The following is a 13,548-nucleotide window of genomic DNA, read 5'->3' on the forward strand; positions in this document are numbered from 1 at the left end:
CTTTAATGAAGATAGGTTTGACTCCTGTAAGCTTTGGTTCACGATCACTGTAGGCCTGATAATTTGCACTATGATGTTTGACAACATTGGAGAAATATGGCGTCGAAATATTTTCGCTACCACCGGACGGATATTTGTAAATTTCTGGTTATTTGCCATCTACATTTTGCTTGTTGCTTTCATTTTTTGTTCTGGTATCATTGTTTGATTGTTAGACATTGTTTTTATGACTTACTCTTTTATAACTATACACTTTTTATGATTTTTTCATCATAGCTATTCACCACTTGTCCTTGGTTAAAGGGCGATAATTCCTCTCTTCCTTATAATCTAATTTACCAAAATATCTGCGGTTCTACATTGTACATAAAAAAAATTCTTATCTGTTTTCCATCCTTTAAAAAGGGGAATACTTCTTTAAGGTATCTTTTATATAAAACACAACTATGAAGTATTCATCAAATCCCCATCCCATCCCCCTCCCTCCACCCCACCCCACCGCCCCTCGGTTTTAGTATACCCTTTAACAAAAGAAGTCACGTACTATCTTTTGACAGATAAAATGTATTATAAATTCAAATTCAAATTTTTTTGTCATATAAACTTTGAACAATAAGTTTGTGTCAGATCTTTAAACATACACAATTATAGTGCTATATATCTTTTCTATTTTTTGTGAAATTTCTTATCACAAGTTTGATAAAAACAAACCGTGTGAAATTGAATTAAAAAAAATCTATTGGACAATATGACAAGAATGTTTTTTTTAAATATAATTTATCATTTAAAAACCGAGGTCAATTGAAATATAATACTTCCAAGTACTAACGATACCATATTAATTTTGCCTTTCTTTTGAAATAACATTGAATGATTGAGTTTAACAGTAAATAGTTATACCACCTTCACTTCTTGTACAAATATTTGTGTTAAGTAATATTTACTTTTGTGCCATGACCACATTATAATGACCTACAATTCATTCTAGGATTGTTATATATTTCACCATCATTTGTAACTAAAAAAATACCGACCTATATTTAGAAATTTTATTAATATTTCCGAGACCATATTCAATGACAAACAATTTAAATTTTTTAAATTTTTCAATGGACAAATCTTATGGGTATACATACTATTATACAACGACAAAAAATGTCTCCTACACAAATTTATTTTTAAACATGACAATAATTCCTCTATAACAGTTATAGCTAACCATACATATATATATATTTTATTCAAATAATGTGGTGATATAAACACAAATCTGTTTAAATGTATTAAGATCGTCAATTGAAAGTTTTTCCTTCTGGATAGAAATTTGAAAATTTTATTCAATTTGTTTCACACATCTATTTCATATTTGTATGTACGTATGTCTTTTTTGTTTGTTTTATTCAATCAGAGTTTGTGTTGGGCTTTTGTCGATGTTCAGAAAAGCTGGGAATCCCTTACTTCAACACTTTTTTTCGATTAGTTCAAGATGCATAAAACTTGCAAAGATAATAATATTTAATCTATTTATTCAGGGTTTGTTATAGGCAAAACCGAAGATTTTGTGTGTGTGTGTGTCGTTTTTATGAGTAAACTATTTTCCAACAGATTTATCTCGTTTGATCTTCAGTTTTACTGTTTGACAGTTTGTTACAACCGTTACTGTTTAAAGTTGGGAAAGGTTGGGTGCCCGAGCACAAACTGTATGTGCCTGTCAAAAATCAGGAGTCTGTAATTCAGTGATTCTTGTTTGATGCTGAATAACAGATTTGTTTTCGTTTTTTTTAGAAAGAGTTTTATAGCGCGCATTACGGGGCGATAGTTTACGATTTGCCTCGAAATTTTCAGCTACTTTTGTGCTGGTATTTGTTCTCATGAACTTAATAAAGCAGCATACATACAAACATTTTGTATGCATTAACTCAATAAAATTGATAGAAATTATTTTTGTATCTTCTGTCTCCACTTCGATAATATCCAATTTCCGGTGGCGAAGATACAGTCTTTTCATAAGATATATCACGATGTCTGTTGTTTGCCATCCAATATTTAACTCGAGGAGTTTTGACAATATTTACTTAGTTTCAAACGGTAGAAATAGCAAAAATTTTAGAAGACTAATCTTATATACATACTTTATAAACGTTTTGATAGCTTTCCGATTTAAATCCACATATATTGCCATAAAACATTTTGATGCTAAAATAATGAGATATTGTAATTCATTTTCTAAATTTTGTAGTTATCTTTTATTAGTAATATGTTTAGTATGTTGTCGAGCAGTCTGTATAATATCAATATCAAATAAGTCAAATAATCAGATTTGATGTTTTATTTTAATGTCTCCTTTATTTCTCGTCATACCTAGATGATATACTTTGTTCTATGAAGAAAATGTGTGTTTAGTTTCATTCAACAACATATACTTGAAATAAATACCCGATACTGAATGCAGGTACATGGCATAGGTTTCTATAGCGACCAATACCAGATACTGAATATAGAATAAGGGACATATATGTCTCTATGACAACCAATATTGGATGCTTAACACAGGGTATGTGACATATGTTTCTATAACAACCAATGCTAGATTCTAAAACCAGTGTAAATGACATGTTTCTATGACAACCAATACCGGCCACTGTATACAGAGTACTTGACATATGTTTCTATGACAACCAATCATGACTCAGTAAAACAGGGTACATGACATATGTTTCTATGACAACCATACTAGATACTTAATACAGGGTACGTGACAAATATGTTTCCGTGACAACCTAAGTTTTACTTAATTGAGTATAATTATTCTGGTTACAAGCTAAAAATTAGCGTTTTTCCACTTTGTAGCATTGTCAGTGTGCAAGGGTAGAATTCTTTTGGTGTGGATTTTTTTCAAAGCAAGGGATCTAATTTTTTAGTCGTATCATCACAACACTCAATCTTTGTATACAATACGTTTATGTTGAACGGGAATTCAATTAATCTCCGTTTGATTCGGTCAAAATGTAGGGAAGTCATTATGTAGCACGTGTTTTAATTTTATTGTTCAAGGTTTTTTCGGGTTGACTACTAGGTGCAGATCCACTGTACCATGTTGGAGGACCCATCACCCTTAATGGTGGGTTTGAACAAGTCCTTCCGAGGTCACCTGTTACAAGGCAGAACATTTTAACTATATGTTTTACTGTAATTATGCCGCCAAATCTCTCTAGCATCAACAGTTATCTATGTGTAAGATATAGGCCTTTCGCTCACTAGCTTTTAAAAATTCAGTTTACTGGTCAAATGTTCATGTATAAAATCTATAGATGCGATAATGTGAACAAAAGTTATTTCAGGTACATATATATTACCATATATCTTATTTCATTCTGTAAAAAAGGAATGTAATTTGAACTCATTTTCCAATCGATTTTCGTGTAGTTTTCATCAATACACTCTGAGAATGATATGGTAGCTTTCTATATAGATTTTAATAAAATTTTCTGAAGCTTGGTTTTTTTTTAAATTACAAAAGAAAGATTTTTGTTAACATACAAAAAAAAAACACCATTAAAATATTCGGCCTGTGAAACTAGCCCACTGTCAAGTCATACTAACTTTGGTGCCTTTGATTACTCAAATATTGAAGAAAACAAATATTGTAGTAAAGCTTAAAACGTTTGACATCACAATCATGGAACTTTGATTTTTGCAAAAATAAAGTAGATTTCATTTGGAATGATTTACTGGTAAGAACCGAAAAGAAATCCAAAACAAGGAGGAAGACGAATGCAATATGTAGTTTTAAAGTATTCTAATGTTGTCCTACTGTGGTGTATAAATGGTTATCTAATTATTGTATACGAATCAAGTTCACATTATGTCAGTGGACTACAATACACATATATTGTACCGTAATTAGCCGTCCCGCAATGCACTAATTACATAAATGCATTTGTACTGATGAATCACGTCAACAAATAAGTATTACGCCTTTTAAAAAAAGTAATACCATTGATTATATCGATCTCGGTCAAAATGTAGGAAAGTCATTAAATAGAACGTTGTTTTGTAAAACAAATAATAGTACAAATTTTCCAAATCCACTATAAATAAATATGTTTAAACTAAACTGACCGCAGTAAAGTGAAAAGGATATTTTTAAAACCATTTAGTGTTCTTTTTGCAAATAGTAGCGATTAACGTTAAATCGCTTTTGAATTAAGTATAAATTGAATAATTTTCAACTATTGGTAGCTGTGATTTTGAATTCTATATCATGATATTGCAAAGATAAAATGTTTGCGTTTTGTTTACGGTTACCAGGACCCACGGTGCTTTTAATAGTAAATATTATAATATAAAAAGTTAAATGATATAGACCAAATCACATATAAATGGAAGAGTGAACACACATTTATTCAATTGGTAAACACGTTTTAATCATAGTTTCTACAAATTCTTCACGTAAAGGTAACTTATATTTTCATTTATTTCGTTTAAAAAAATCATAAATCTCATGTTAGGAGAATCGAAGGAAAAGTTATAACATTTGATTATACAAGTGATAATGTTATAGTAATATTTCTGAAAAGATATACAGCGGAAAATTGCGAAAAAGGATCATTAAAAAAAATCGAAATTCATGTGAAACACATTCTGTTTCAACTTGTCAATATTCTGATTTGTCAAATCTCAAGGGTTGAACTTAGTAGATATATTATTCATTATATTATACCATTTAACATTCAACATTGTTTGCAATGTGCATCATTTCATTTCCTTTTTATTTTAAACGTATTAAAACGTCAAACGTGGCAAAGAAATATTTGCATAAATACTTTATAAGTATTGTTAACTTACAACATATGAAGAAATAAAAACATTGTATTGTTATTATTATTTCATTTTGAGTGACTGACTGAATTCAGTCACTCGATTTCATCTTTATATCAAAGAATTCAATCAGTATATTTGAAGGTAACATAAATCTTATTTGTACTTGTTCTTCTTAAATAAAGCCCAAACTGTAAATTCGGAAACAGAATTCGGATTTCAGATAATTCAGATTAAATACAAACAACATATAACAGAAACAGCTAAATGAAATTAACTCTGTATCCTGTTCATTATTTTCACAAACTGTTGACTGAATTCAGTCACACAACATTTGAAAGAAGCTACAAGAAATTGAACTAAATAAGAGTGTTTCATAAGACTTAAATTACACCAAGTGAGATTACATAGTATTAACATCTATAAAACAGATGACTGAATTCAGTCAACACAAATTCAGTAAATAATTGTTGAAAATAGACCAATTCTGCAAAAGTAAAAAATAGAATGACTGAATTCAGTCACAATATTAGGTTTACACAGTTATATTCAATAGAGCAATAAATTCACATAGTTAGTTTACAGGTCGATGTTTGTGATTTGGTCAGTTTAAAGCTTAACACTAACGATAAGTACATAAGATGTACTAGCTTTTGCATGATGATTATTTTTCCTCCCCCATTCATGTGATTCATCGACTTTTAAACTTTTGCAAAGGGTCGATTTTTAATTAAAAATTAAATACACAAAAAGAGTTTTAAAAGCAGCATTGTCTAGCGTTTTCATCCATTTTCGGATTTTTCAAGACTTTTTTTGTATATATCAGAACACTGATAAAAATGGGTAATTAGTTATTTTTAAGTATTGTAATTTAAATTTCAACATTTGTATTATACATATCTGTCAACATTGCACCCAGGTGATTCAATCTGTATTAAATTTTCCATTTTAGTTTTGTTACTAATTCTTGATTTCAAAATTAAATGAAATTTTGAAAGCTTTTGTATTTAAATGATACTGGACTATCTAAATGCTTATTCGTATGGTGTGCTATTACACCACTGTCCCAGGCTAGGAGAGGATTGAGCGCTCACAAACTTGTCTCCTCCAGATTCTCAATGTACCTATCCAAAGTCAGGAGCCTGTCGTTCAGTGGTTGTTGTTGGTTTATTTCTGCCATACATTTCTTCGTAAATTGTAATACTTTAGGCCGTTATCTTTTTCAATTGAATTGTAACATATTTTTTTTTATGCCGGTGCCGTTTATAGATGAATATACGGTATGGCTGTTTCTTATAATGTTGAAGGTCGTATGGTTGCCTTTAATTGCTTGTATTCACCTCATCTGAAAATTCGTGGATAACTGTCTCATTGGTAATCATACCAAAGAGATCCAAACTTTCCAAAAACTTTAATTTTTTATAGTATTTATAATTTTATGAAAATGAGGAAAGTAATGATGTTTCATTTAGAAGAAATGACTTCACCTGCACGTAATATACTGATATATTTAATATTATTTATCTATAAAAATGGTAATATCTCATTGAGTAGAAACCAACCTTATATAAGAACAGATGATGAATTTCTTCTAGTTTTTAAATTAATAAAAATGGTTTTTCATTGTTTAAAGAACAACAAAATCAAACTCAATAAACTGCTGAATAAGTTACATTGGTCAGAACACAATTTGCACGTTCACCAACAAACAAAAAATACATAAAACATTGAAAGCCAGAATATAACATATGAAAATCAAATGTGACAATGTTTAAAATTGAGTGTGGCACACTAGAAGCATCAAGAAGTCTTCTTTTCTCACTTAAAAATATGCTAAGATTTGATAAAAACATGGCAAAAATAGGAAAATAAAATGAATTTGAAATCGAGTTCAATATTTTATTTTGATGTCTTGATTAAATTTTCTTTTAAGGGAACCCCTTTTTAAACAAAAAGCAGTTAAAAACTGCATGAACCACACTTGAGACTTACGTGTTCATATTTAAATAATACTTGCAGTTCATCAAATTATTTAAAGTTTATAAAAAAATAAAAAGTTGAAAATACACAAAATCAGAAATTGTCTCATTGCAATGATTCCTTGTGCTAATAATTTATGTGTCATTTTGAAAGTTCTTCTTTCAAACTATCCCATATTAATTTCTGGCATTTTAATTTTTTTTTAGCACAATCCTACTTGAAAAAGACAAAAAGGTGTTCAGTTGTTGTTTTGTCAAGATTTAGGAATCAATGCACCACAGTCTGCTACTCCTGTCCAAAATCTATCACACCATTCGAAACATACGTGTGTTGTTGTCACTTTTGCTAATTTTCTATTTACGGTAAATTCTCTTGACTGTCTGGTCTGGATTCCAAATCCATCGAACTGCTTAAAGATTATGTTGGTACTCATAGATAGTAATGTCTAAAAGAGAAAATAATTTATGCTAAAGACCTATTTCAGAAAAGATCATTTAAATAGTGAGAATAATACCATAATATGATTCTTTGTAAATGCATTTTTGTCGAGCCTACGACTTTTGTCGAAAAAGCGAGACATAGCGATCATACATTCAGTCGTTGCCGTACACAGATATTCTTATATTAAAACTATATCTTATAAAGTATATAAGATATCTTTATAAACTATATGAGATATCGCATATAATATAGGATTATTGCATGAATATTCTGGAATATTGTTCTTAGTAGAATTTTATATTGCACAAGCTTGCGAGTGCAATATATGTTCTACGAGGGACAATATTTCCCAATATTCATGCAATAACCCTTTTATTGTATAGCAACATTATAAGTTATATGGTTCGCTATTGACCACATACGGATCCATAGAGGGTTAACTAATTAGTAAAATCCATAGGGGGTGATGCCGGAGGCCTAGTCCCCTATGAATTTCATTCACCCTCTACGGATCCGTAGATGGTCAGTAGTTAACCGTATAATGAATTTATTGGACGCTGGACTTTTTCTGCGGCGTTTTGTTGAAAAATAAACAATGAAATACAACAACATTAAAATAGATGACGTCGCCATTAACGCATCATGAACCCCATATGAAACTTACTTACCCCATACGCCTCATAGGGGGTCACCACGTGCGTTTAACCAATCACACGGCGTTTAACCAATCACAACGTGATAATTCATCTGCGGTCCAAAAAAGGCTCTCTAGTTAGGTTTTACTTTCCTGTACATTATTGCTGTAACAGTTTATCTCTATCTATAATAATATTCAAGATAATAACCAGAAACGGCAAAATTTCCTTAAGATTACCAATTCAGGGGAAGCAACCTAACAACGAGTCGCCCTTTTCATCTCAACATTTTAGGGCAGATAGATCTTCACCTGGTTAAATTTTTCATCCCATGTCAGATTTGCTTTGGTTTTAGAAATATATGAGTCAAAAACTGCATTTTACCCCTATGTTATATTTTTAGCCATGGTAGCCATCTTGGTTAGTTGACCAGGTCACCGAACACATTTTTTAAACAAGATACCCCAATGATGATTGTAGCAAAGTTTGGTTTAATTTGGCCCAGTAGTTTCAGAGGAGAAGATTTTTGTAAAAGTTAACAGACGACGACGACGGACGACGGACTCAAAGTGATGAGAAAATCTCACTTGCCCCTGTGGGCCATGTGAGCTAAAAAGGTGCACTCGATTTTCTCTTTTCGATACAATTGTTAAACCATTTTTTGGAATTTTTTCTCGAGTCACATAATGGAAAGGCAGACACGAAAATTACTGAACTAATAGATTGATATGTTCTCCGTCCGTGGTAATTTAAAAAAAAATGGAGGTTATGCATTTTCTATATCCAACTTGATAGATTACTATGTCGTCGACTTGATATCGAATTGTTCTGCAGCATTGGGTCTGCATTGATATGTAGATAAATTGAAAACTTATGCAAATGGTGTTTTTAAAAGAAGAAAATTGTCGTTGTGTTTATTTCTATATTAATTTTTAAAAATTGTGTTACTATAGTAAACATTGCAGTAAGCATTTATCGCCTTCTCTAACACAGAGCTTCGATTTTAACTGGGTTTCCGCCTGGTATGATATATATAAAGCTACAATAAAATTTGATCATTTAAGTAATTCCGCTGACTACTAGCAGTGACACCTGGAAGTTATAAAGTAAAGTTTGCATATAAAATTTTGTAACCTCACCTTTTTCTTTCATATTCTGTATTTGAGGGTCGCTGTTGATATTTTGAATTCACTGCACCCAGGCCACCAGAACTCAAGTTGAGTTATTCTTTTTCTTTGGTGATTCGTCTGTTTTAATACAAATTACACAGTTTTAAACAGTGTTTCATAAAAAGTGAAAACAGTGCATACAACAAGTAATTGTATATATTTTTTTCATTAAAAATGTATTGAAAAAAACAGGATTTTCACACATATTTGACTTTGCCAATATGCAATCATACCACATCTTCTAATTTCATATTTTGACCATATCTAAGGATATAAAGCAGGTATTATCTATTTTTACCGTTTATATGTTTTTAAATGAAAATTAAAGAAAAAAAATCGTAAGACTGCATCACATTATTTCTTAATTATAAATGAGAGTTCATTAATAGGAAGCATTTTCAATAAGCTTTCCAAAAACGAATCGACCCTATATGAGATAGAATGTCATAACAACACATATACAATTCAAAATATAAAGAGCTAGCAAAATATCTTAACATTGAAAATTTATATTATTTAAGTTGCTTTGAAGTACACATAACCAATAAGGATAGGCAGTGGAAATATATAAAGTTATAAGTACTAATTCACCCACAATTATGCTAATTATATCTGTGCTCATCATATTGACCACTTCTCATTTGAGCATCATAGAGATATAAAATTGCACAAAAAAACTGGCACATAAATGGCAGTAAGCTTTAGAAATTATCACATTTTAACTAAGTACAAGTATGGTTACCGACTGGATCGAGCCTTATTTTGGTAAATAAATTACTTAACCATGTTAACAAATATGTTCTTATAGTTTTGACTGAAATCTTAATACAAATGCAAATAACATGTTTCCGCAGATAGATACACTTATAAATATATATAACATTCCAAACTGTTTTAATAACTGCTAGACATTAATTAAAATTGGCACTTATTGTACTAAGTTATCATGCTAAGTAAATGTAAAGTTTAATAAGAAATATCCTTTTTGAATGTTAAATAGGCCTCAGACACTTTATTCGTGGCTATGGATTTAGGAAAAAAAAAATTGTTTTTGATTCTGAGAAAAAACACTTGTGTTTCACCCTCAGCTGCCACTATATGTACTGCTAAAATTGAAAGAAAAGAATTGTTTTCGACTTGTCGTGAAAGAAATAGATTGTTTTTCCCCGCAGACGAAAAAAAAGTTTGTCCAGAAAAAAAATCCATAGACCACCCCCCTCCAGAAAATCAAATGGTTGCTGCCTAATCATATTAAATCATATTCTAATTATCAACACAATTTGGTTATTTTTTCTCTTCATCTTTTCTATGGATTAAAGTGTCTCCATTGTTTATTTTCATTGTTTTATGTAAACTGTATATTATGTATAATGTTTTAAGCCATTGGCCCATATGGCCGTAAAGTGCTTTTCAATAAAGTAATTAAAAAGTATATCTTACCAGAACTCTCGTAGGTATACACGTTAGCTTCAGACTCTTCTTCCTTTAAAACGAAATCCCATCAGTCTCATTTTCTTTTTCTAAGGGACTCCATCTTTCTCTTCCTTTGACTAAAGTACACAACAGATTGACCTCGTTTCACTTTACAGTACTGCGTGTATTACAAAACACGCGACATAATCCATCACTGGCCACACAATAATCCCAAATTATTATTGTACCGCGAAAGTTCTACTGATGTAAGAATAAACATGATAACGGTTAACATACGGTGTATTCAATATAATACTTCCTTCCGAGAATTGGGTCAATCAAAGAGGTAACATTAGAAGGATATAACACCCAATTAACATCTCTAGCAATAAAATATGATATGAAAAAGAAAAGAACCAGCATGTGTATTACCCACTGGATATAACCATTATGAAAATACGGTGGTCTTTATTTTCGAAATATTATACTTTTCAATATGTTAATGTTGAAAGTAAAAATGTATATTGTAAACGTAAATTAATAATATCATGATATTAACTAGTTTTCACTTTAAACTACAAGGTATTATTTAACGTAACCTCAACTTTTGGGAGTGGTTTAATAACATCAACAGATGGAAAAATTTTTACTTGAAAAAAAGTCTATATTGAAAGCTCGGGAGGGGGGCTTAAAGATTTTTGGTAGGGGTGAGCAGCTGATACATCAAGTACCAAACCTTTTGATTATTAGAAATATATACCTTGTCATATATCAACGAACAAAAAAAAAACTTTTGAGATATTTGGATATTTTTCATCTTCTGGTACATGGGAATTTATAATTTGTTTTTGGGTCCCGCTTATCTTCACGTACTTGTTTAGAAGCAAAGCAGTTGCAATAATCTCAATTAATTTAATAAATTCGTCACATCTTAAACACTTTCCTCTATTTGCCCCTTTTTATATCTTTCATTAAAAAAGAAATTTTAATTTCAAAAAACATTATATAAGATCTTTGTTCAGATATATAGTAACACTCCCGAGAGAAACACTTTCACTGAGTTTTTATATTAATGAAAAACTGATCAAAAGTTACATTTTGTACATTGCCGTTCCATCTCATAGCTGACACTATGAAATTTCTTTAAATAATTGTTATCATGTTTCATGTAAACAAACCTTTGAATGTTTATTAGGTGCAAATGTCAAAATGATGAGATTTATAGCATCTGTATCTAGCATTAGCGGAAATACCACATAGGTCTAATAGAGTTTAACATGTTTAAATGTTTAAATGGTTTGACAAATAGTTGATGCATTTACGACTGTGGTTTAACCGCATCACAAAAAAATAAGGACATCTGATTAGTTTCAGATACTTATGATATAATCAAGCAAGTAAAAATATCAATCTATTGATATATTTAATCTGAATTTAATTTCTCACCCTTTTCATATACCATGCCGATGGAGCATGAAAAGGTGACATATTCCAGGGGATCATCCCTACCACTAATTACATAGACAGTGACCCCCCTCCGACATTGAAAGTAAGGTCGGGTTTGATGGTTTTCATTGGTGTCTGGGAAAAAAATAATTAATATATCCCTATATATATATATATATACACTCGGAGACACGTACCTGTAATAGTTTGGACTGAAATCGTGACAAAACCGCATAAAAGTTTTACATATATGTATAGAATTGTTAAATTTGTATTATGCATGAGAGGAGGGTGTGTGGGTTATACCCCCGTCACACTTGGTCACGGTCGCACTATAATCTCAAATGCAAATTTTGACGATCATAGTGCAATCGTGTAGATCAAAGTAAAGTCGTGGTATATGTTTGTGGTGATCATGAAGTCTTTTTGATCGTGCTAAGCGAGGACCAACTAACAATCAAACAAACAATCGTGATGCAGTCGTGGCGAAATGAGGGCGCGGTAGAACTAATAGGGAGAGCGTAGTTAGGTCGTGGTAAGATCATAACAATAATCGAACTATCGTAGCGCGTAGCAAAAGCACGATTATTGTCGAAGAGACTGCGCTACGATTTCACAGCGACTATGTTACTACCTTACTACGACCATCATGATATCATTGCGACCCAACCACGATTCTACTTCGACTGTTCCACGTTCATACCACGCTGTTCAAGCTTATAGAACGATTATAGTACGCTCATGCCATCCTCATCACGCTCTTCTTGCGAACGGACTACGTTCATATTTGGTGGTGAATGAGTAGTATAAACGGCCGCGAAGGTTACAAATATGATGTTAATTGTCTTCTAATTGTTGAAATTATAATTCTTAAAATTTTAAATCTAAAGTTACCCACATCTAAAAATAAAGATAGGACAGTCTGCTTAGTTTCGATCAAAAAGTTACGGACATCTTATGCATTTTTTAAAGTTGACCTTGCGCTTTAGTGAACTCTATATTAACAAATTTATGGTAATTGTTAGTCATTTCTTTATTCAATAATCCTATAAATATTTACATTCTGCATGAAAAACGTCGCAAAAGGTACATTTTGTATGAATTAAATATCAACGAGTTTAGAGTCCGCCAACTTAAGTTACCCACAGCCGTTTAAGCACAGTGATCATTTAATTTTAACGGACCAGCAATTAATTAATATAGGTTGGATTGGTCAGTCAATCTGTCTACTGGATCATGCAGGAATAGACCAGAGGTCATCATATGCCTCTACTTATATTCCTACTACCACGCCCATGAGTCCTTGTAGATTATGATGGCATTACTGTTTCCGAGAAATCTACGTATAAATAAATAAAAGAAGGAATACAACAGTAGTTGTATGGTACACAGGGGCGTAGCTGCCGTTAGGCACTTTAGGCACGTGCCTACACATAATTTTTTCACAAATATTTTTTTTTTGTTAAAAAGAATAATAAACAACGCTATCTGTAGATGAAAGCCAGTGAAGTTGTTAAAACTCTTTAATTATCGAATGTCATGTGTACACTAGTCTCTCGTCCTTAGTAGTTGGAATATTGAATAGAATTGCATGTTTTTACTATTTTACCTTATATAGAAACTATAAACTAGAATTTTGGTTC

General features: G+C 31.2%; 1 protein-coding gene and 1 long non-coding RNA gene across 2 annotated transcripts in view; one reads left to right on the forward strand and one right to left on the reverse strand.

Moving 5' to 3' along the window:
* Window positions 1–4,397: 4,397 nt before the first annotated feature.
* LOC139482287 (uncharacterized) overlaps window positions 4,398–13,548 on the forward strand; it is a 36,214-nt gene continuing 27,063 nt past the window's right edge. The window contains exon 1 of the mRNA XM_071266084.1: window positions 4,398–4,458. The gene's annotated coding sequence lies outside the window, so the exon portion shown is untranslated. The remainder of the gene's footprint in view (window positions 4,459–13,548) is intronic.
* Window positions 6,475–10,917, reverse strand: LOC139482288 (uncharacterized). The gene is made up of 3 exons (XR_011654824.1): window positions 10,487–10,917; window positions 9,017–9,124; window positions 6,475–7,246 (listed from the first exon to the last, which is right to left on the reverse strand). It is a non-coding gene; the product is annotated as an uncharacterized lncRNA (long non-coding RNA).

The sequence above is a fragment of the Mytilus edulis genome, chromosome 7 (genome assembly GCF_963676685.1).
Source record: "Mytilus edulis chromosome 7, xbMytEdul2.2, whole genome shotgun sequence".
Taxonomy (NCBI): Eukaryota; Metazoa; Mollusca; class Bivalvia; order Mytilida; family Mytilidae; genus Mytilus; species Mytilus edulis.